The following is a 20,022-nucleotide window of genomic DNA, read 5'->3' on the forward strand; positions in this document are numbered from 1 at the left end:
GGGGACTCTCCAAAGTTGGCCTTTTCATCATAAGTGCCCACGGGTAACTCCTACCACCAGGACTAGTCCTCTGATCACCAAACTGCCCCTCCTGAAGTTTGTTTCTGTTCCCTAAGTGAGGGGCGGCAGTGGGGGACATCACCTAACTTCCCGCTGCCATCTGCAAAGCGCGGTGCTGGGCAGGAGGAGGATGGGATAGATATGTCATTCACAGCTTCCTTCCTGGGCTCATTTACTAACAAATTATTCTGTTAATTCCCTTGTGAAATATTGGGTGGAAAGAAGTGTTTAATTTGTTAATAGGTTCTATTCATATCAGTTTGGTTCAATTTAAATTACACCATTTAAAATGTCGGCTGTACAAATTGGTACTTCTAATGGCAATAAAATCCCCTTGCTTCTCTCTGTCCTATCTCACTGCAGCCCACAGCCCTGGTAGAAGGCTTTCGCTGGTAAACCCCACCACACCCCAACCTTTAGCAAGAGGGATTTCACATCTGACACAACAAGGAGAGGCAAACCCTGCTAGTGTCTCCTAGAAGCTCTTCCACCAGTGGCAAAACTGCATTTGCATCAAGTAATAAGGCAGGGAATCGACCACTCGAAACTCATCACGATGAACCCACCCTGTTTTATTTCCTTAATAAAAAGGCCAACGATGACATCAAGCTCTGAAATCTAACCACACTACACCAGTGCTGTGGCTACCATCAATCACAATTTTCCTCCCGCATAAAATGAGTACATTCAAAAAGTTTTTTTTCTTTTCAAAATACCTAAAATTATTGGCATTCGCTTATTTTATTCTCCTTCAGGTCTTCATTAAGCCATCCTGACTTCAGTTATCACATTATCTTGGCTAGGATTCATGCCAAGCTGATCGGGCAAAGGGCAATACTGCATTAATTGCCACCTTTCAAGCTGCTGGCACTACACAGCTCCTGGACATCCACTCTGTCAAAGCACAGCTCTCCTGCTTCCCACTCATCCTCCACCTCTTCTGCAGCTCTTGGATTTGAAGACTCTCACATTCCAATTTCAACACATCCAGACACAACAACATTTGTTTCTCCTGAAATAGAAACTTTTTAACTATTACAGGAAAGAACTACCACCTCCCTAAATGCAGTAGGGAAATACCTGCTGAATTCCCTGGCTTTCCGATCCGTAACCTGACTGCTCTCACCCAGCAACACACCAAAGCCTGTGACCATTACTGTGCTTTTGACATAAACAACTGGACAGCTGCAACTTAAGGGAGAAATAAACTACTCCATTCCAAATCCCTTAACCCACCTAAGAGCCAGTGTTTGCTACAGGGTTATTCAAAGGGACTAAGCTGTCAGCTGTTCAAAGTTAGCACAGACTTGCCCAACCTGTTCCCAGGCTTCAATCCTGGCTGTTTTTCTCGAGTTACAGTATGCTCCCAACACCACCTGCTTCTTTTCTCCAGATTTCATTAAAGGAGAACTACACCTACACACAAGGTAACAAATTGAGACAATTTGACCCGACAAGGTCTTGAGCGGGCAAGCAAATTAGAAGCATCACTGCTGCCATTAACCTTTCCAAGTAAATATCAATTATTAAACTTGCTGCACTACCTCTGTCCCCAGTTTGCCGCTGTGAAGTAAGAGGGTCATCAGCCTTTTTGACAGATGTTGTTCATTTACACCTGCTGCCTGCCAGCAGGGGAGCCTGCACACCCGCAGCCCCAGCGCTGAGCCAAGCTGCCTTAATTCATCAGTAATTACCCTAATGAGCCACATGCAGGACCCAGCTAGGAGGACAAGTTGTTCTGCTAAGTGGATGCATTGGCTTCCTGGGCACTCTCAGCAGCCCGGGGTATCACAGCAAGCCAGTCAGAAGCTTCTTTTCCAATTGCTGCCTGCTCGACTTTCAGTCGTTTTCTGTCGCTGTTTTTGCCTGAGCTCCTGATATTCCTCCTGACTTGCGACCCCCCAACCAAGCTTTACAATAAAACCTGCTGCTCTGCCTCCAAAAAGGTTTCTCCTTCTCCTTACCCTGCACTGCAGCAAGCTGCCCAAGCCTGGGGAGCAGAGGTGAGGAGGCAGCAGCGCAGCCCTGCTGCAGGACCCCTGGGGCCAGGCACAGACCTGCAGCACACAGCCCAGCAAGCAGTGCCATAGCTGTGCAGGAGAAACATGCTGTACCTTCCTGTGCAACACAGTGCTGGGAATTCACTCAGACAATACAGTAACATCAGTAGCAATCGTTACATATTTGAAGTATAGGAGCCAAAGAACCTAGAGGTACACATGAGAAAGGGACAAGGCATTGCAGTGCAGAGAAAAGCTGGAGTGGGCAGTCCCTTCTGTCTGCCATGGCTCAGGTTTGGTTTGCAGCAGAAAGTACCGACCTGCTGGCTTGGAATGCAGCAGAGCCCAGCAGTGCATGGCAGGCTGGCTTGGCAGGAGCAAGGCCTGGGAGGGCCTGCACGGCTGCGGTCCATTTGCATGCTGCAGGTGCTCATGGACAATCCCCAGCCATATCCGAGCCAAGAATTATGAACCTTGCGCTGTTGGACATCATGTAGCATGATTAAATACCATAACTCATTCTAGTAATAACTCCGGCTCTCATTAAAGTCCAGCTCTGCTTCCTGAACTGCTGCTGCCTTTTCGTTGCTGCCATCAAACCTGCGCCTTCCCTGACTCTCCTTAGGGAGTGTGGGCAGAGAGAGATATGAATGGGCAGAACGGGGTCTCAGATCCCTAAAAGGGCTTTCTCATTATCACCACGCTGGCTCTCAGCACCAGCTTTTCAATCACAACAGATCAGTCCATTCTCCATTTACTTACGCTCCGTCCATGTCAGAGGAAAGCACATTTCTATTTGGTGCACCTATTCTCCAATCACCAGCCCGCTGCTCCCGCTCGTTATTAATAAACACACTTGGATTTATCACAAGCTCCACCAGAGTGTTGCGGGGAGCCCGGGGCAAAAGGAGACAAATTCTTTTCTTAAGTTGTTCTGAAAGGTGCTGGGCTCCCCGACCCTCACCCCCATTAACCCAGCACAGCTAGTTCGCTCCTGCTGGGAGCTCCCCGGCTTGCACGGCGGCGAGCCTGGACTGATCTTGTGCCATCTCAATATATTTGTTCATTATCTTGCGCACACACAGAAGCATTTGGAAATGTACTCGGGGCACAGGCCAAATTGAATCATCTGCCTTCATTTTCCACACGATCTGAAGCTACAGCTGCTACAACAGGCTGTGGGATTTTTATTTTCCTTCCTTAGCGGTTTTTCCTCTCTCTTAAAGTCACAGCGGTCGGATTTGAAACATCTCCCACTGCTTGGGTGCATGTCTGCCTCTTTACAATATGGGTCACGTGGACACGCACAGAGTGGGGGGAGAAATTCCCATCAACCTGTTTCTGTGTTGTTCTGAGGGCAACACAGGAGGCAACGCCCTGGAGGAGAGACATAATTAAAGAACTGGGCTCAGGAATAGCCTGTTCTGGTGGCTCCCCTGGGTCTGTCTGTCCATCCGCTCCCCTGCCTCAGCCAGGCACCACCACCTCTGTGCAGCACCCTGGGAGCATTTCAATGAGCACAAGTGTGCCATGCAGGTCAGAAGGGGACAAGGAGGTCCACGCAGCTCCATGCCCACTCATGGTCTTCCAGGAACCCATTAACTGCTTGAGGAAAAAGTTTAATTCCTTTAAGAGCTCTGCAAGATCAACTTTCATGTGTGCTGAGAGAAAGCAACCATCAGATTCCGGATTTCACTGACTTCAAGGCAAATCTATCTTGGCATAAGCTGCCTGGAGATAAGTAGGTACAGCTGAGAGGCATCCAAGTTGCAGAGCTTAGGTCCAAGCTTTCAGATCACTGGGGATATGGATGAATCCACCTTATCGTGTTCATCCATCTCAACTAATGCTGCATCTCATCAGTGCACAACGGCGTTATCGCCCGCTCTGCCAGAGCGCTCCTTCCTACAGGGTCAGCCAGAGGAAGAAAACTTTCCTGCAGATAGCATCTCAGAATAACAAAGAAGATGGTTCCCTAAGGCTGCAAGAATCATTATGAGCAACCGTTCCAAAAACGTATCAAAGCTAATTGTAAGGCCTGTTCCTTTCCCAGCAAACAAGAAAACGATGCTTAAACCATGTTTCAGGAAGACTTTTTTTTTGCTAACATATGCTTGGCACTTTATTATCAACTCCCAGATAAGCTTGTGTTTCTGTTGGTAGACTATCGGCAGCAGCAGCCTTCTGCAGCAAGAGACAGTAAACTGCCTTAATAAATACAAATGGACAATTTAATTAAGATATATTGGAGACTTGGAAAAACTACTATTTGTGGACGAAACAGTCTGTTAAGGGATCGCGCTCAAGACCGGCTCAGTGTATTTTAAGCAGGCAACAATAAGTGGCAGTGAAACATACGGCACAGTGCTCTGCCCTGGTGATTAAAGAGCACGTCGAAATTATAAGTGAAAGTTTTCCAGAAGGGGGGGGAAAAAAACCCCCCCAAAATAGCCACTGCGTTGCCTCCAGCTTTAATGCCTGAAACAAAACAAACCATTTGGCTTTAAAAATGTACTTCTTTAAACCTGAAAAGACCCATGTATCAAAACAAGGTGGATTCAGCTAAATGCATTACTTCTGACTTGTTTCCTTGAAAATCCGGCCTTAATGCATTCTAACAAAATTTATCTATCCCAAGCATACCTCGTAATGAGATCAACTGGGAAAAATATCAGGCTTGTTTGTATATTTTATACTTGCTCTAACTTGGCAGTTTGGAGATTATGTATTCCCCAGGTCCCTCCTTAAATCGTTTCACACGCTGCAATTTGATTTTCTTTGCTTGCCCTTTTCCACAATTTTTTTGATACATTTTATTGAGTTCTGGCTCAGAGGGAAACGTTCCCTTTGAATTAAGGGTGCAATCATTTTTTCCCTCTAAATAAGGACATATGGCGTAGAAAGCAATGTTATGGTCTGAGGGTTTTATGATTGAAGTAGGACTCATTTTAAAAAATGACAGTAACATCAGGTTAGATCAGAGCAGTTTTTCTAATTGGGTGGTGCTGCTGTGGATGCTGTGATCAGCCATCACAGCCATAACTCACCGCCAACACGACATGTCCATCTTTACTCACCGCGACAAAGAGCAAAACAAAGCCCATCATCGTGGCACACAAAGACGTCTCCCCCTCCCTTATTTCTGTATAACTTTCTGGATTGATGTAAAGAAGGTTATATGATTTTTAGAAGCTTAGAGTTTATGCATTTGAATGGCAGAGAGACAACTGGTTTCTAACACTGGCTTAGCTATTTTCTCTAGCAAAGTTATTTGCACGGCTGGTACTGCAGCTCACCAGCCTGTAACCTGCTGGTTAATTTTAACCTCTCTCTCTGGGATGCAAGGAAGGCAAGTTCCTGTTAGCAAAGACAGCCCCACACTCCCTGCAGCATCTGTGCAGGCAGTGGAGGACCCCCACTCATTCTGCTTTTCTTAAATACCCAACACAGGAGCAACGGCTGCATTTTACCCTTTTGACTGAGACCGTGCCAGTGCCCTGGAGGGCTGGAGGAGCACTTTACAGCAGTGCCCCACTGCAGAGGCATCAGGAGCAGCAGGGCCAGCAGTTCTGCATCCAGCAGAGGCACTGGGACAGCAGCATACGTTCCCCCCAGCACAGGCAGCCTGGGCCGTGGAGCAGAGCCACACTGCTGCCCTGCCCTGCCAGGATGGCCAGGTGTGCTGCAAAGCAACGTCTCCTGCTTGTTTTTAAAGAGAGCTGGTGCTTCAGCGGGCAAAACTGCTTGATTTTCCAGCTGCCACCAGGCCTGCATAGCAAACTGCACTCTGTGTGCCCCCAGCCGTACTTGGCAGATGGTAGGAGACAGCTGGGAAAATCTGGGTTTGACATACGTCAGTGATAAACTGTGCCGGCACAGACCTGCTGGGGTTACAACGAGCTGTGTGTGAGGAGCGAGGTACTGCACGGGGCTCAGCCACAGCCAGTGCTCACCCCAGAGACCCAGGAGCAATGGGGCTGGCTGGCAGGGCAGCATGGCTCTGAGGTGAACAGGCAGAGCATTAGGCAGCCCAGCACAATACGGAGCCCACCACACTGATGGTGCTCCTCCCTGCAGGGAATTAGCAGAAAGAGCTGAGAAACCACATGTGTGGGCACCTGAGTTGGGTCTATGTGTAAGGGGAAGCACCTGTAGGCACAAAACAGACAGGGGTTATTCGGTGACCAAAGAACCAGTCTTCCTTTAATTTAGACACCGGTCCAAAGGAACAGCACACAATAAACACTCTTGGGGAGAGATGAAAGCCTCGGAGAAAATTACTAAATAAGATTTGCGGCTTCAAGTTTCACACTGAAGCAATTTGGACCTCTGGCTCTCAGCTATAGAGTGCCATCCTATCTGCACGCAACAAAAAACTGATTTTGCACTTTTCTGGGGCAATGTGAAAGAAAGGGATACAGAAAGCATCAGCTGAGGGTTCATACAGAAGATGCAGCAAATGTTATTGGTGCTGGGGCAGGACCTGTGTACCCATCATACAATATCACCTGAGCAAGGCCTGAGCTGTGTTCAGCTGGAGCCAACAGACTACATTAGGCTGAGTCTACACAATGCTTTTAAACACCATGTAGGAGGCAATCAGAACTGACAGCTCTAACATTGCTGCCATCTACGCATACAGATACCATCTATTAAAGGCTAATATCAACAGCTGTGATGTTCAAAGCAGAAGTAGATTTAATATACATATTAAATTGTCCAACGCTGCAGGAGATGTTTCAAAATATGTTAGGAAATTCAAGCAAGAAAAATCTCTCTGTATATCACAGCATTTCTCTGTTAGTGATACTATCCATTAAAAGTAACAGGTCTGAATCAAAGACAAAGGAGGTGATCATCTTCAAAGGTGATTCTAGTCAGAGCAAATCCCCAAGGGGTAAACATGTTACTAATGATGTCATATGGGCAAAGCCATTCAATGCAGTTGGAAAAAAAGCAGACTGATTCCCCAGCGTTTGCTAAGAACAAACTCGTGTAAAAACAAAGCACAGACCTGCTGCACAAGGCCTAGAAGAATGGGAGTCCATGTGCACATGGATGGCATGTGTCAGCAGATCTGGAATAGCTGCTGAAAGAGGAAAGCATTGGGGAAAGAGTGAAAAAGGAGCAATTGGGAATGGCTGGGCAGCTATGGCCAGCTATGGGGCATATGGGACACCAGGGTTGAACAAGAGAAGAAACACAAAACTTCCTTCAATTGACTGATTGAAGCCACATTTCAGGCTTTCTGGAAAATTAATCTATTTGAGTAAGCCTGGTCTCGTTTCTTTGTTAAGCCTAGTTGAAAAGGGAACTGGAAAACTATGATATATTTAATCCTCGATGCCCACATACTGGCTGATATCCTGATAAAATTAGCGTGATATAAATACCAAGAAAGCATATATGAAATGGGGACCATATCGGGTAAGATCTCAGAACACTGTGTCAATAAATAACCATCAGTGTTTACTGCAGAAGATGAAAAGATTAAAACAAGGCTTGCTGCTATTCAATAGTTTCATCAATATTTTTGTGGGAAATATACTATCAAAGCCACTGCTGATAAAATTCAGATGCTAACAGTATTTCTTTAAAATTAAGTACGGATGGGGAGGGGAAGGCAATCGTAGGCAGCAGCTTGGGCTCCTTGAAGAACCCCTCATGACAAAGAGCACATCCAGAAGCAAAGCTGTACCATGCTATGAGCAATGACAGCCACTGCTGGCAGCTATGAGAGACCTGACACTGCCAAACAGAGCTGAGAGCTGCACTTTACATAGTGATCTGCTAACACCAAACACTGTAGGTTCTCTCCTGTAGTTGAAGGCAGGGCCAAAAGCATCCCCGCTCCTTCCAGTGATTCACCCAAACACCACCAGGTGTCCCATGTGAAGGACCCTATTCAGCACTGTAGGGTTTCACAGCCATTGCTAGGACTCCAAGGCACCACCACAGTACAATTAAAGCACCGCCAGATGTGAGTCATATAATACATGTTAAAGAAAGAAAAGACATACTGTGTGCAGATACAACAACAATTTGCTGTTTGAATTAATCCAGAAATCACTACAATCCCTATAAACCCGATATACAAAACATATGCTGCTGTAGGCATGCACAAGCTGCATGCACATCTTTCCAGATAAAGCCGCAGATGCAACTAATAAGCTAAAGTGAAAAAACAAAAACAAAAGCAGAAAAAACAAAATAAATATGATAAAGACCCATGATTTGCTTTTACTCATCACACCCTCCCATACCCCTGCTTTCTAGGCTTCTCAGGACATGTCCTTTCCCTGACAGTTCTCCATCCATTGGCACCCTAAGCAATAGAAAGCTTCCTGAGAAACCACAGCTGCTTCTGCAAATCCCAGCAGTGGTAGGACCTGCTCCTGCAGGCACCCAACACTCAGGTCAGGATGGCAGAGCCCTGGGGCTCCACGCTGCAGAAACAACCCATCTACTTATGGTCAACTGCAGTGATCAGCCAAGATATTGGTGTTGTCAAGGAAACTTTCAGTAAGGCCATCAGATCCTGCATCACCACTGCAAGTTTTCTGATTTGAGAAAGCACTGTTATAACTGCCTGAGCAAGCACAGCCGGCTCCACAAAGAAGCTCAGAAGCAATTTCCTCTCAGTGCCCGTGGGACATCCTGTTTGCTGTTTGACATCCTGAAGAAAATAAACAAAAACCTCAGAATAATTACAGCCAAAGCAGCTAAGGTGAAGCCCTTTGGAAACTGTCCACCGTGAGTAAATGCAAAAGGGGTGGTGATTATTTTAGCTAACAATCGCTGAGCTTTGAGTCACGGCTGAGGAACGGGAAGCAGCTCTGTAGGAAACTAAGCACAGTGCGCTATGAAATAGTGCCTGAGCGCTGCTCAAGGGCTGGGGGCTTCAGAGCATTTCGGATACACATTTTGGGAATGGCCAAGGGTATCTTTTACAGGCAGCAATGGAGAACAAAACCGCCATAACCAGAGAGGAATGAAACTGAAAGCTCAAGCTGGAGACCAAAAGCCACCAGACTTCTCTGACTTGAGTGAACTGCAGCTCTTTGTATGAGCAAACAGGATGAAGGAACAAAGCCTACAGCTCCACAGTTCACCAAGGCACAAGTATGGCTGCAGCTCAGTCATTGCTTAGATCCTCAGTGTGCCTGTTTTGTTACTGGTGGATGGGCAGCAAGAGCACACAAGCAGTAGGAAATGGCAATGGAACAGCCTCTGAAATTACAATGCAGGAACTGACCACGTCTACTGGAGATGTAAAACTGGTCTCACATGGAGCTTTCGTGCTAATAGCTGTCTCATTTGATACTCAAAATCCATATAAGAGCACATGTCAAGGCACCATTGCACACATACCATAAATACTCTTGCTCAGAACACTCTACCTAATGCAATTCACAACATACCTGACAGTTTCCTATTACTGCTAAAGGAAACCATTAACAAAGGGCTAAAGGAAACAATCTTATGCACTGAACCAACACTGTTGCCTCAGCAAAACAAAGCAATTAACATCTGAGTTCACAGGAAAATACATTAGCACAACAGATGTATGTGCGTGTAATTTGGCCCTTTGGTGAAACGCGCTGTTTTGGGGCCAGATGTTTCTGCTCATGCCAAAGAAGAATCCAGCTGCATCAAGCTGTGAATATCTCTTCTGATCTGTCAAAAGCTGCTATGAACTACAAGGGAAAAAAACAGAGCTGAAGTTTGAAATAGAAGTCTGTTTTCCACTGGGGATTTCAGCACCATCTGTATTTTAGAAGCTTTGGTACAACTTGACAGAGCCTGAAAAAGTTTGCAGCACAACAGGTAAAATGCAATGAAACACCATCCGAATCAAGTATCAGGGAGAGCTGAAGCATGTGGTAAAAGACTCATTTTGTACGTATTATTTCCCCTACAATCACTTTACACATATTAGTTGGATTTACAACACGCTTAAATTGTGCAGCCTTTGTTGCTGTCACGCCATTATCTAAAGGTAAATCCTATGGCTGAGATTTTCTGACATACCCCTGAGGTCTTCTGGCTCCTACCAAAGGTGCTGAGATCCCCATCTCCCACCCTCTACATTGGAAGATTTGGCTTAAAAATAAGTAAATATATAACAAAACAAAGCTTCTCCAGCAGACAAATACCTCCGGTATCGCTCCAAGACATGGAACACACCAAACTATAAGTGAACCAAACTCCCTGCCTACAGCCTGCTCTGCACATTTGTATGCTCAGCAGCTGGGCTGCCTTCCAGGTGTGCCGCACAGCTCTTCCACTGACAGGGTTATCTATTTTACAGAGAATTATGCGAGCAGTGGAAACCACAGCAGAATTGTTTTGAAAGAAGCAGGCCTCAGATGGACAATTTAGATTTCACATAGTTGATAGAGGATTTGCAGGTTCAAATTATTAATCAACACCCTGCCAGGCAGGGGCCAATAGCAATCTGCCAGCACTGAGATTTCCTGGACTCAAACTATAAAATCTGGATTTTAGATTGACTCGGTGGGGAGAAGGGATTCTGTGCCTACTGAAGCACATAGGGAAAGCAGGCCCTGCATTATAGGGGCAGATAGTGTAAGGATGGCTACTGGGGATGGGCTCCCATGAGCTGGCACTGCAGCTCCGGGGTTGCCATGCTCAGGGCTGCCTGGGGGGCACTGCATCCAATGCTCAGCACAGCACTGGCTCCATGTGGGCATGGCTGGGCACCGGGCAGCATCCCCCAAGCATAGGGGGCAGCAGAAGGGGAACGAGCCAGCCTGCGTGTGAGCAGATTTGTGTGTGCCCACATGCACAAATGAGACAGGACTGCTCAACTCGAGCCAGACAGCATCCCTTCCAGGTCTCTTCTCTCCAGTGTACATCTTTATTACAAAGAAGTGTTGCGAGATGAAATTTGGGAGCTTGGGGCTAAAAGCAAAAGAGAGAGAAAAGGATGCGGCTCCCACAGACGTTGATTGAAAATGGTGATTTTTTTTTTCTTTTTTATTTATTCTTATTTCTTTAAGGCTAACTGTCTCCCAGAGGAGCTGCCCACAGAAGCATCAGCCTGCTTCCCCTGTTGCGTCACATCACAACACGACTTGTTTTCCTCTTGCCAGCGGCTCATCAAGGAGCACCCCCAGCACAGCCCTCTCATCTCTCAGATCTAGTCAGAAGGCAAATTAGTAGCAGCCTGATGGGGGACTGCTAAATTTTTCATTACAATGTTCCTCCGGAGGTTTGGTGTTTAATAATTTGTACTGTATAAAATTTCACATATGGGAAAACACGGCACCACACAGCCTCTCCAGATGCCTTTTTTTTTTTTCCTTGCTAATCATGTGAGCCCCCCAGCTAAAGCAGTGGATTTAGGGCATAATTAAAGCTTTATACTTTAATAGTAATATGGGTAGAACCCGTTTCTATTTTTGAGAAGAACACACCACATTTGTAAATTCCCATTCCACTGTGGATCGGTTTTCAAACAGGCTCTGGACCCGGGCTGCTTTGTTCCCAACACACCACTGGAATGCAAAGCACAGAAGCAGGCAGCTGGTGGCAATGGGGCAGACGCACGTCCCTGCTTCACCACTGCGGCCCCTAAATGCCCTATGATCCAGCCAGGGGTGGATTGGGGGGGGGAGAGGAACAGTGGTGGACATCCATCAGCCCCTTAGTGTTATCTGCTCTGAGCAGAACAACCTGGAGCACTCAGGCGTAACTACTGCTGCGTGCAGAGCTTTACACACCAGTTAAGACCACTGAAAACCTTATTTCAAAGCTTGAAGTAGGGCTTAAGCAGGCAGCAAATTCTGTAGTAGGAGCTTCACAGCCAGTGGCCTGCTTATTACCAAGAGCCACAGCACTCTGCATCCCCAGGCATCTTTCCCTGTGTCTCTCTCAATCCCCTTAACTCCTGAGCAACGTACTGGCATTGCAGTGATGCCACATTATCACAGGGCAGGACAGGGAGGGAGGAGAAGTGAAATGGAAGAAGGTGCTGGCAGCAAAGGTAGGATGCAGAGTCCTGGTATGGCACAGACAGGAATAATTACATGACGGTCAGCATTCTGAGAACTAATTGCAATTATTCCATGAACTCTGGTGCAGAATTCCAGTAAGGAACGGAGTATTCGAGTGATTACATTCCCAGGACAGCTTACCATAACATCAAGACCTTCCCTTCTCCTCCTCCTAATTTTCCCCCTAGGTGAATTCTAGAAACGGACACAGAGAAGGATGACCACTTTTTACAACACAGTTTTAATTAGTTTCCCCCATCTGCTCAAGAGGCTACAGACTGCCTTAAAATGAAGTGCCTTATTGCTATGATGGATCTGTGATTTCCCATAGAAAACCAGGTGATAAAGAGCCAGTATGAACTAGTGTGGTAAAAGTTCACAGTATTCTTTGACAAACGGCACTGTTCAACAGAAGGGAGAAGTTCCAGTTTTGCCATTAAGTGTCTCTGTGCTCTTATCACCTGGAGGAAGCCAGGTTTTACTATGCCAATCACCAGCAGCACCAGGTAGGGTAAAGCAAACTGTTTCCATGGATAAGCATCTACTCAGCTCTTATAGCCTGCAATACATTGGCAAACAGATCAAATGACCTAGAATGGAGAAATAATGACCTTGAAAGTGAGAGCTTATTTCGGCTTTTATCCATCTTTAATATCTGAGCTTAAACTAAATCGACCATGCATTTTAAGATCCATATTGTATCCTTCCAAATCTATTTGAGAATGCTGAAGTCTTGCAACATTATTTGTTGAACTGCAGAGCTTATTACAGGTCAGAATTCGACTTGCCTTCTAAGTGATGACGTGCGTTACTTAAGTCAGTACAACCGACACAGGACAGAGCTCCGCAGACACAGGGAGCCTTCTCCCCACCCCACCATTTATTCCCTTCTGAAACAGAAGCCAGCTATGCTTAACATCACTATGATCAGTTTGTGAGGCTCGGATCATCTGTAGCTGCCCAAAGTGTGGTAATCTCCATTATGGGGTATGACTGCCCTGCCATCACGCATCTCTGCTGACAGCGATGCTCATGTTATCCCTTCAATGGGAAGAGGTCAAAGCGCTGATGTTAAACCTGGGAGCCCAGGAGCTAAAGGATGAGCTGTGCTATCAGGTTGTTTTTTTTATTGCCAGAGGGAACTCATCCACGTTCTGGTTTGGTGGGAAAAGGATCAGTATTAGCTTATACCAGATAAGGAATACGGGATAAATACCTAAGTCAGAACCTACCAATGGGTATCATTTCTTAGATAGTAGCAAGTTAATGCCATATAGCTAGGCAACAAAGCCATTCCATCCTTGATAAAGGCATAAACACATTAAAGGCATAATCCCTGTGTGACATGGGGTTATTTCTACATTCATAAAACCCCCACTGCTTCTGCCAGAACTGCTGTTTGAAAACCACCGCTTTGTCCCAGCTTGATCCACCCCTGCAGTCCGTGCTCTGCTTCTCCCTCAGCACGCACAAACAGGCAGAAATCCACTCCAAGCCCCCTTTTAAAGGGCAGACAAAAGTCTGCCATACCATAGGCAAAACTGCAGCCTGTCCACATGGTGGATAAGACAGCACCTTCTCTCTGCCCCCAGTATTTATCACCATTCCACCAGTCCGGATGGGGCCTGCAGGTATTTTGATAAATGGATCAATCCATCACTTTCACTTTGCACAAAGGCAATTAGGGAACTCTTTACTCATCATCCTGGATTGCCCTGCACAGACGGGACATGACAGAACGTCAAGTAACAGAACCAGCCAACAGAAACCTTTCTTCACCCCTGAAGGACACTGAGAAAACTTGAAGTAAGATCCGAATTGGAGGTGAAAATTCTCATTAGAAAAAAAAAACAAAACAAAAAAAAACATGTTTAAATTAAAATGAGAATTAAAGTCCTAACTATCTTTTCATTACTGAAATGCACAGAATGGCACAAGCTGACCACTAGGAGAGACAGGATCTTTCCTAAGCACGAGTGTACCAAGACATGGCTTAAAAACTGTTTCCAGGACCTGGCCTCTCTCCAGATACACTCATCAGTAATTGCAACATATAGGATTGCTTCATTCCTGGCATGCACTTCTGAAAACAAACACTCTCCTCCCTTAGAAGTTCAAGTAGGCCACACTGAAGTAACAAGCCAATATTCACACCTACAGATCCAAGTTGCCAGAGCTCAGAGCTCTGCTTTACGCAGGCTGGTTCCATGATATGGAGGAATAGCAGGGAGAGGAGAAGCCAAGCCAAGAAGCCACCCAGTGCAATAACAAAACCAGCTAAGTGTCCAGTGAAAGCTCTGGATGCTGGGCTGGTGTCATCTGATTGAATTTTACAACTTCATTGGAGTTTCTTTGCATCTCACACATTAGCTTTGCAGAGTTCAATAGCTGGTGGCCTTGGTCCTAACTTAATTACAAATGGGATGGGAAGGTCGTGGTGGCATGGTAACACATGGCTAAGAAGATGTGTGTGTGAATGAAGCCAGAGGTGATGCTGTTACCTGCATGTGGCTGAGCAGCTGCTGTATGGACAGACCAGCCCCAGGAGCTTAAGAAGAAGGAATTCAGTTGGGACCTGCTCTATGGGGACAAGAGGTGGAGCCTCTGGGCAGATCCGGAGGCAGTGCAATAGGCTTTTCTTCCTCAACCACAATAACTGAAGGAAAAGAGCTGACTGGCAGATGCCAAGTGAAACACTTTGTGGGGATTAAAAGAAAAGCCATGAGAAAGCAATACTATCTCACTTTCTGAGAGATAAGAGGGAGAGCATTCTCCACAAACTCCATGTCCCACAGCTGTGGCTGTGCAGTGATCCATTAACACTCAGCGTGTTCCACGGATTGAAAAGAACATTTAATACATCTGGCGGAACACAGAGACAGAGTAAATAACCTTATCGTTCCAGTTACTGTAAATAATACTTAAGTGCAAGTCAAATATTAGCCATATTCAGCACAGCATCATAACAAAACAACCACTGCTAACATTATGGTCCCAAACCGTGTTATTCTTAATTAACATCTGACATATATCTGCTTTTGCAATCACCCATTACTGATTAAATGACAAGGCACAATGTCAGATGCGTAATCTGATTGGGTAATACTCAGTTACCAAGGTGTTACATTTTGAAATTGCCTGTGAATTGATTTCTTTTATTGAATTAATAAGTGTTATCATACTGTACAGAAGGTAAAATTGCTACTGAATGTGAGCGATAACATATAATTACAGAAAATCAAATCCTAATCTGCAGAGCCAAGCCAGGTGTCAACATTTTAATTGTAGTTAGGGAAGCGCGGTGGCACCGGTGAGTGGGGGAAGGGCAGAGCTCATGTGTAGGAAGCAGGGGAAATAGGGGGAAGCAGCTTGAGTTCAGAGCGAGGGCTGCCCTGAGGGATGCAAAAATGAAGTCCTTAGTTTTTCATTGTGGATGATCTCACACATGAGAACAACCCACTGCCATCCAGAGCCGAGTCTCTGCACCTTAGCTTTGCATTTTTGGGAAAACCTCTCTGAAAAATGTTAGGATGCAGAAGCATAAAATACATAAATTATGCACTTCTCTGGTTCTTTCCTTAGGAAAATAAAGATCCCTCTTTTCTCCAGTGCTATCGAGTCCCTGCCAGGTGACAGCACAGCCTCTTGCTGTAAATAAAACCTCAGAATTTGATGAATTTCAGGAGCTTTACGCACTGCTCCAATGAAAAACATCTTTTCCTGCAGCCTCCTGGCTGCTCTCCCTGTTGGTTTGCATTCAAATGCTGCTCTAACACCACTGCCCTGAGCTGCTGTGACCCCTCACACAGACACTCTTACACCCCCCAGTTCCAGTGGATTTCCTCCCTATCAGCCACTGTTAAACCAATTTAAGTGTTGATGCTGACGGCTCACACCGGTTTAACTATGTGTACTCAGACAACGACGGAGCTGAACTGGAGCAATGGCTTTGGATTCAGGAGGCTGGGAGAGCTCCTCTCTCCCTCGTGAGCTGCTCCCTTCATGATGTTCTCATAGAGAACAGGCAGAGCAGCACACCTGCAGTGTGAGAGCTGCTGAGCTCTGTGTGCTGCCTCCATTGCTCCCTTCCTGAGACACACTGCAATAAGCTGCTGCCGGCACTGATGCTATGGCTCAATGCATCCCTTGCTCTTCTATGTCAAATACTGCTTGAGGCTTTTTGGTTTTGTTTTATCTCCTCTAATTCCCTTCAATTCTACTGTGCAAAACCAAAGTTCCAGCCACCCCACACCTTGTTCTCCAGGGGAGAGGGGGAAGATTCCCAGGATGCATTTTCCTTCAGTAATCTCCTGTATATTGCTGCAGCTGACTTGGGTACCTACTTAATCTGTGACCTTACAGCTCCTGTCAAGCACGCTGTGACCCCCTCTAGACTCATCCTATCCATTACTGAATTTTCATTTTTATTAAGCTCAGCAGAGACTTCTTTCCCTCTCCTCCAGGAAGCATGAATTCTCCGGTGTCATTTATTCCACAAATGATTTATACCAAGAGCCTGTCAACTACAGGAGGCACTTGCTTGTGCTTACTATACCTGCAAGTAGCTCTGTCCTTTCCGGGTCATTACTAATAAAGCACTTATCCCTCATACAAGCACCAGTGCCTCCCTGTGCTCTCGCAGGTATTTATCTGAGCACTTCAGAGCCCTCAGTGGATTTATCCTCGCAGTGCTCTGCTGGGCTGGGCATTGCCATGATTTCTGCTCTGCAGATAAAGAGACTCAGGCTGAGCTCCGTGTTGCCTGCAGGAGGCTCAGCACCCTGCAGCCCCCACCCCACTATCCTTCCCACTGCATCCCCACAACTCATCCCAAGTCCTCGGTGGTCCCCCACAGTCCCATATGGGCATCCCCAGCCAGCAGAAGGCTTCAGTCCATGGCTGTCCCTCATTCATTAAGTGCTTAGGGAAGAGCGTTGGGAATCCAGAGGCCCCAGTTTTTCTCCATGGCCTCATCCCTGCTCACTGATGACTCCTGGGATGAAGGCTCCTCTGGCTCAGCGCTGCTCATTCTGCAGCCAGCCAGGTTCCATGAACAACAGCAGAACAAACAGATTTGTCTCGCAGATAGAGCGCCAAGACAAGCAAGGAACAAAGCTGGGGGCCAACTGTAACACCACCGGCTGGCAGCCAGCCCTCTTTCCAGCTCCTTACAAATATTGGTCCCAGCTTTCCGTCCTCTTTGCAGTATTTCTGGGCAGACCAGAACACCCCCAAAACACTGATGTGTGGCTGCATGGCCCAGTGCATGCCCTGCTCAGATGGGGACCTCAGCACTGCTCCTCTTCCCTTCATCATAGGCAGGGCTGAGGAACCTGTTGCTGCTGCTTCTCTTGCAAGCCCTGAAGCCAACTGGCAAGCCAGAGTTTAACCTCACAGCTGCTGAATATAGTTGGATTAAAACACACTGGCCAAGCAAAATATTGCTTTTAAAATGTAATTTATGTTTGGCACTGAACGCATTGGGAGAATTCAGAGCAATTTGCACTACAGACCAGCCAGCAATCCCATGCAAAAAGCACTTTGATGCCCCTGATTTACATCCGAGAGCTTTAATGTGTTTTGGAAACAGGCAGCAGAGTAAGAAGCCCCCGTGCTAATCCTAACTGATCTAAGGACACTGAAAACACTTAATTGCTTCTAATTCGTTGTAAAATTCTGCTTGTGTGCAGACTCTCTTCAAAATCCAAGGACTTACAATGAGATGATGGAAAAAATGAGGACATTGCCTGAAAGGGGCATCATAACTTGCCAGAATCAATCTGAAAACCCTCCTTATTGCTTCCTCTACATGCCCAGAGGTTTACTCCTGGCAGGGTGGGAAGAAAACAAAGGCATGAGGGAGGACAGGCCTCTGCTTTCACCTGATGGATCTTGCACAGCTTCACAGTTCTCAACCAGGCTGCATGTGCATTCATTCACACATACATCCATGCTCAATCTCTTGCAATCAAAACACTGTTTCCCCACCACAATAAAGTCACTTCAAAGCAGTCTGCTCCCACTGAAGTCAACGGGAGATTCTCTACCTGCACCACTTTTACCAGGAGTTGGTCTGCTTCAGGACAAGGCCCACTTGTTGATCAGGGCTCAGCAGCAAAAAGCAGAACAGCTCACTTGTACCAATTACACCCATTCCCCAAATAATCTGAAAGTAATCCTGCGATTTAATTCCAAGCTGCCTTGCTGCCAAAGGAGGAAAGGTTCTTGTGGAAGCGACACAGGTGAATTACATTTGCTCAACAGTTTCAGCATGAAATAATCGGCACATAACTCAGCTCACTGGAAAGGTACGCCACGGCGATCCAACATAAAATATGGCTCTGCTAAGCCAAAAAAGATAAAACAGGGATTCCTTCATACTTAAAGGAGAAACAGGGAAGGATTTCATATTTTAATGAGATACAGATGCCGACCACTGAATAAATCACTCTGCCTATAATTAAAGAGTCCTCTGATGTCTGAAGACTCTTCCTGTCATGAAAACTCCTGGACGCTATTTCATCTCCTTCCTAAGCCTGATTTCAGACTGAAAGAGGGGGGATCCAAATGTTGATGTCACCCCAGACACCACTTACGGTCTCCATTTCCCTTCTGAAGAACTTGGTATTCATTTGTCTTTTTTTCCCTTTTTTTTTCTTTTTAATAAGTCTTCAAGCACCCGGACTGGAAGGCGGGTATGAAGAGTCACCAAGGGACCTGTGGTCCTTCCCAGCCCCATACATCAGCACTTCACACAGGACAGCAATATTTCAATTAGAGAAATGGTTGCAATGTTAGTGAGATTGCAAAGGATGAAAACAGAAAGCTTAGCATTCAAGTAAAGAAAGAAAACAACAATATCTTACAGGGGGTCCCTGGGCAGAGGGGTGCAAGGAAAGCTCTCAGAAGCCCCAAGACTTCATGAGATGCCCAAGGGCTCCAGTTCACCTGCCTGCCAACATGGACCAAACAGCTCTGCTTGCCATTTAAGCCATTTGTTCATAATACTTCCACCTATTCTCCAGTTTCTTTATGCTGCTTTTGAATTTCAGGTCATTAAGGAGTCCACGATTTAGCTAAAGCAATCTCTTCCTGTATTTCCCATCTGTACTCTCCATTAAGGGCTCATACGTGCACTATTACGTCTATTCTCTCAAACATCCAACTCTTTCCTCTCCTTTTTCACAACTCCCAGGCAAGGGCTGAATTCCAGTTACAGGCGGGTGCGTGTTTGTTTTGGGAGCTTCGGGTTCTGGACATGAACATGGAGACTTTGAGCAATAGGAAGAAACTTCCCTGACCGAGCACCTCAGCCAAACCTGCCCTGCCACTAAACATGACCACGAAATAGAGGAATACACAAAGAATTATGGGGGGAAAAATAATAAAAGGAAGAATCTTTCAGACTCTTCTGGAAGGACACGCAGGCTCCAGAGCATCTGCATTTCTGGTTTAGTGCCCTTTGGAAAGGCTGCAGCATCCCCCCACTGCAGGCACAAGACACAATGAAGAATCCTTGCGCTCTATAAAATTCTGTGTGTGATCCCAGGTGATTCACACCTTTCCAAATGATGCTTCTCCACTCCTTGAATACAGGAAATCCAGCCTGAAGAGGCAGCCCTGCCCCCAGTGCTCCACCAAACACCTTCAGCTGCCTGTATTGATCCACATTTCAGCTCCTGCTTTATTTTTGCTTTCTAGTTTCTTTCCATTTGTGTCGTGCTTCTCTATGTAGTATTAAATCGACAGTGACAGACTGTCACCCTCTCTCCAAATTCACTAAACTGTTTAATAATATAATTTTTAGAAGCAGATCTGTGACTCACACACACGCACACACACACACCAAGGCAAAATAAAGATGACAGCACATTTGAACAAGGCAGCAATAAAACACTGAGAGTAATAAAGAATAAAAATGCTATATCAGGTTGTCATGGGAA

The 20,022-nt window shown here is 46.0% G+C and overlaps 1 protein-coding gene across 42 annotated transcripts in view; it reads right to left on the bottom strand.

Annotated features, from left to right (window-relative positions):
• FBRSL1 (fibrosin like 1) overlaps positions 1–20,022 on the bottom strand; it is a 385,537-nt gene that overhangs the window by 232,417 nt on the left and 133,098 nt on the right. The gene's annotated exons all lie outside the window — the stretch shown is intronic.

This window comes from Coturnix japonica, chromosome 9 (genome assembly GCF_054131305.1).
Source record: "Coturnix japonica strain WE chromosome 9, WE-NBRP24, whole genome shotgun sequence".
NCBI classification, from domain to species: Eukaryota; Metazoa; Chordata; class Aves; order Galliformes; family Phasianidae; genus Coturnix; species Coturnix japonica.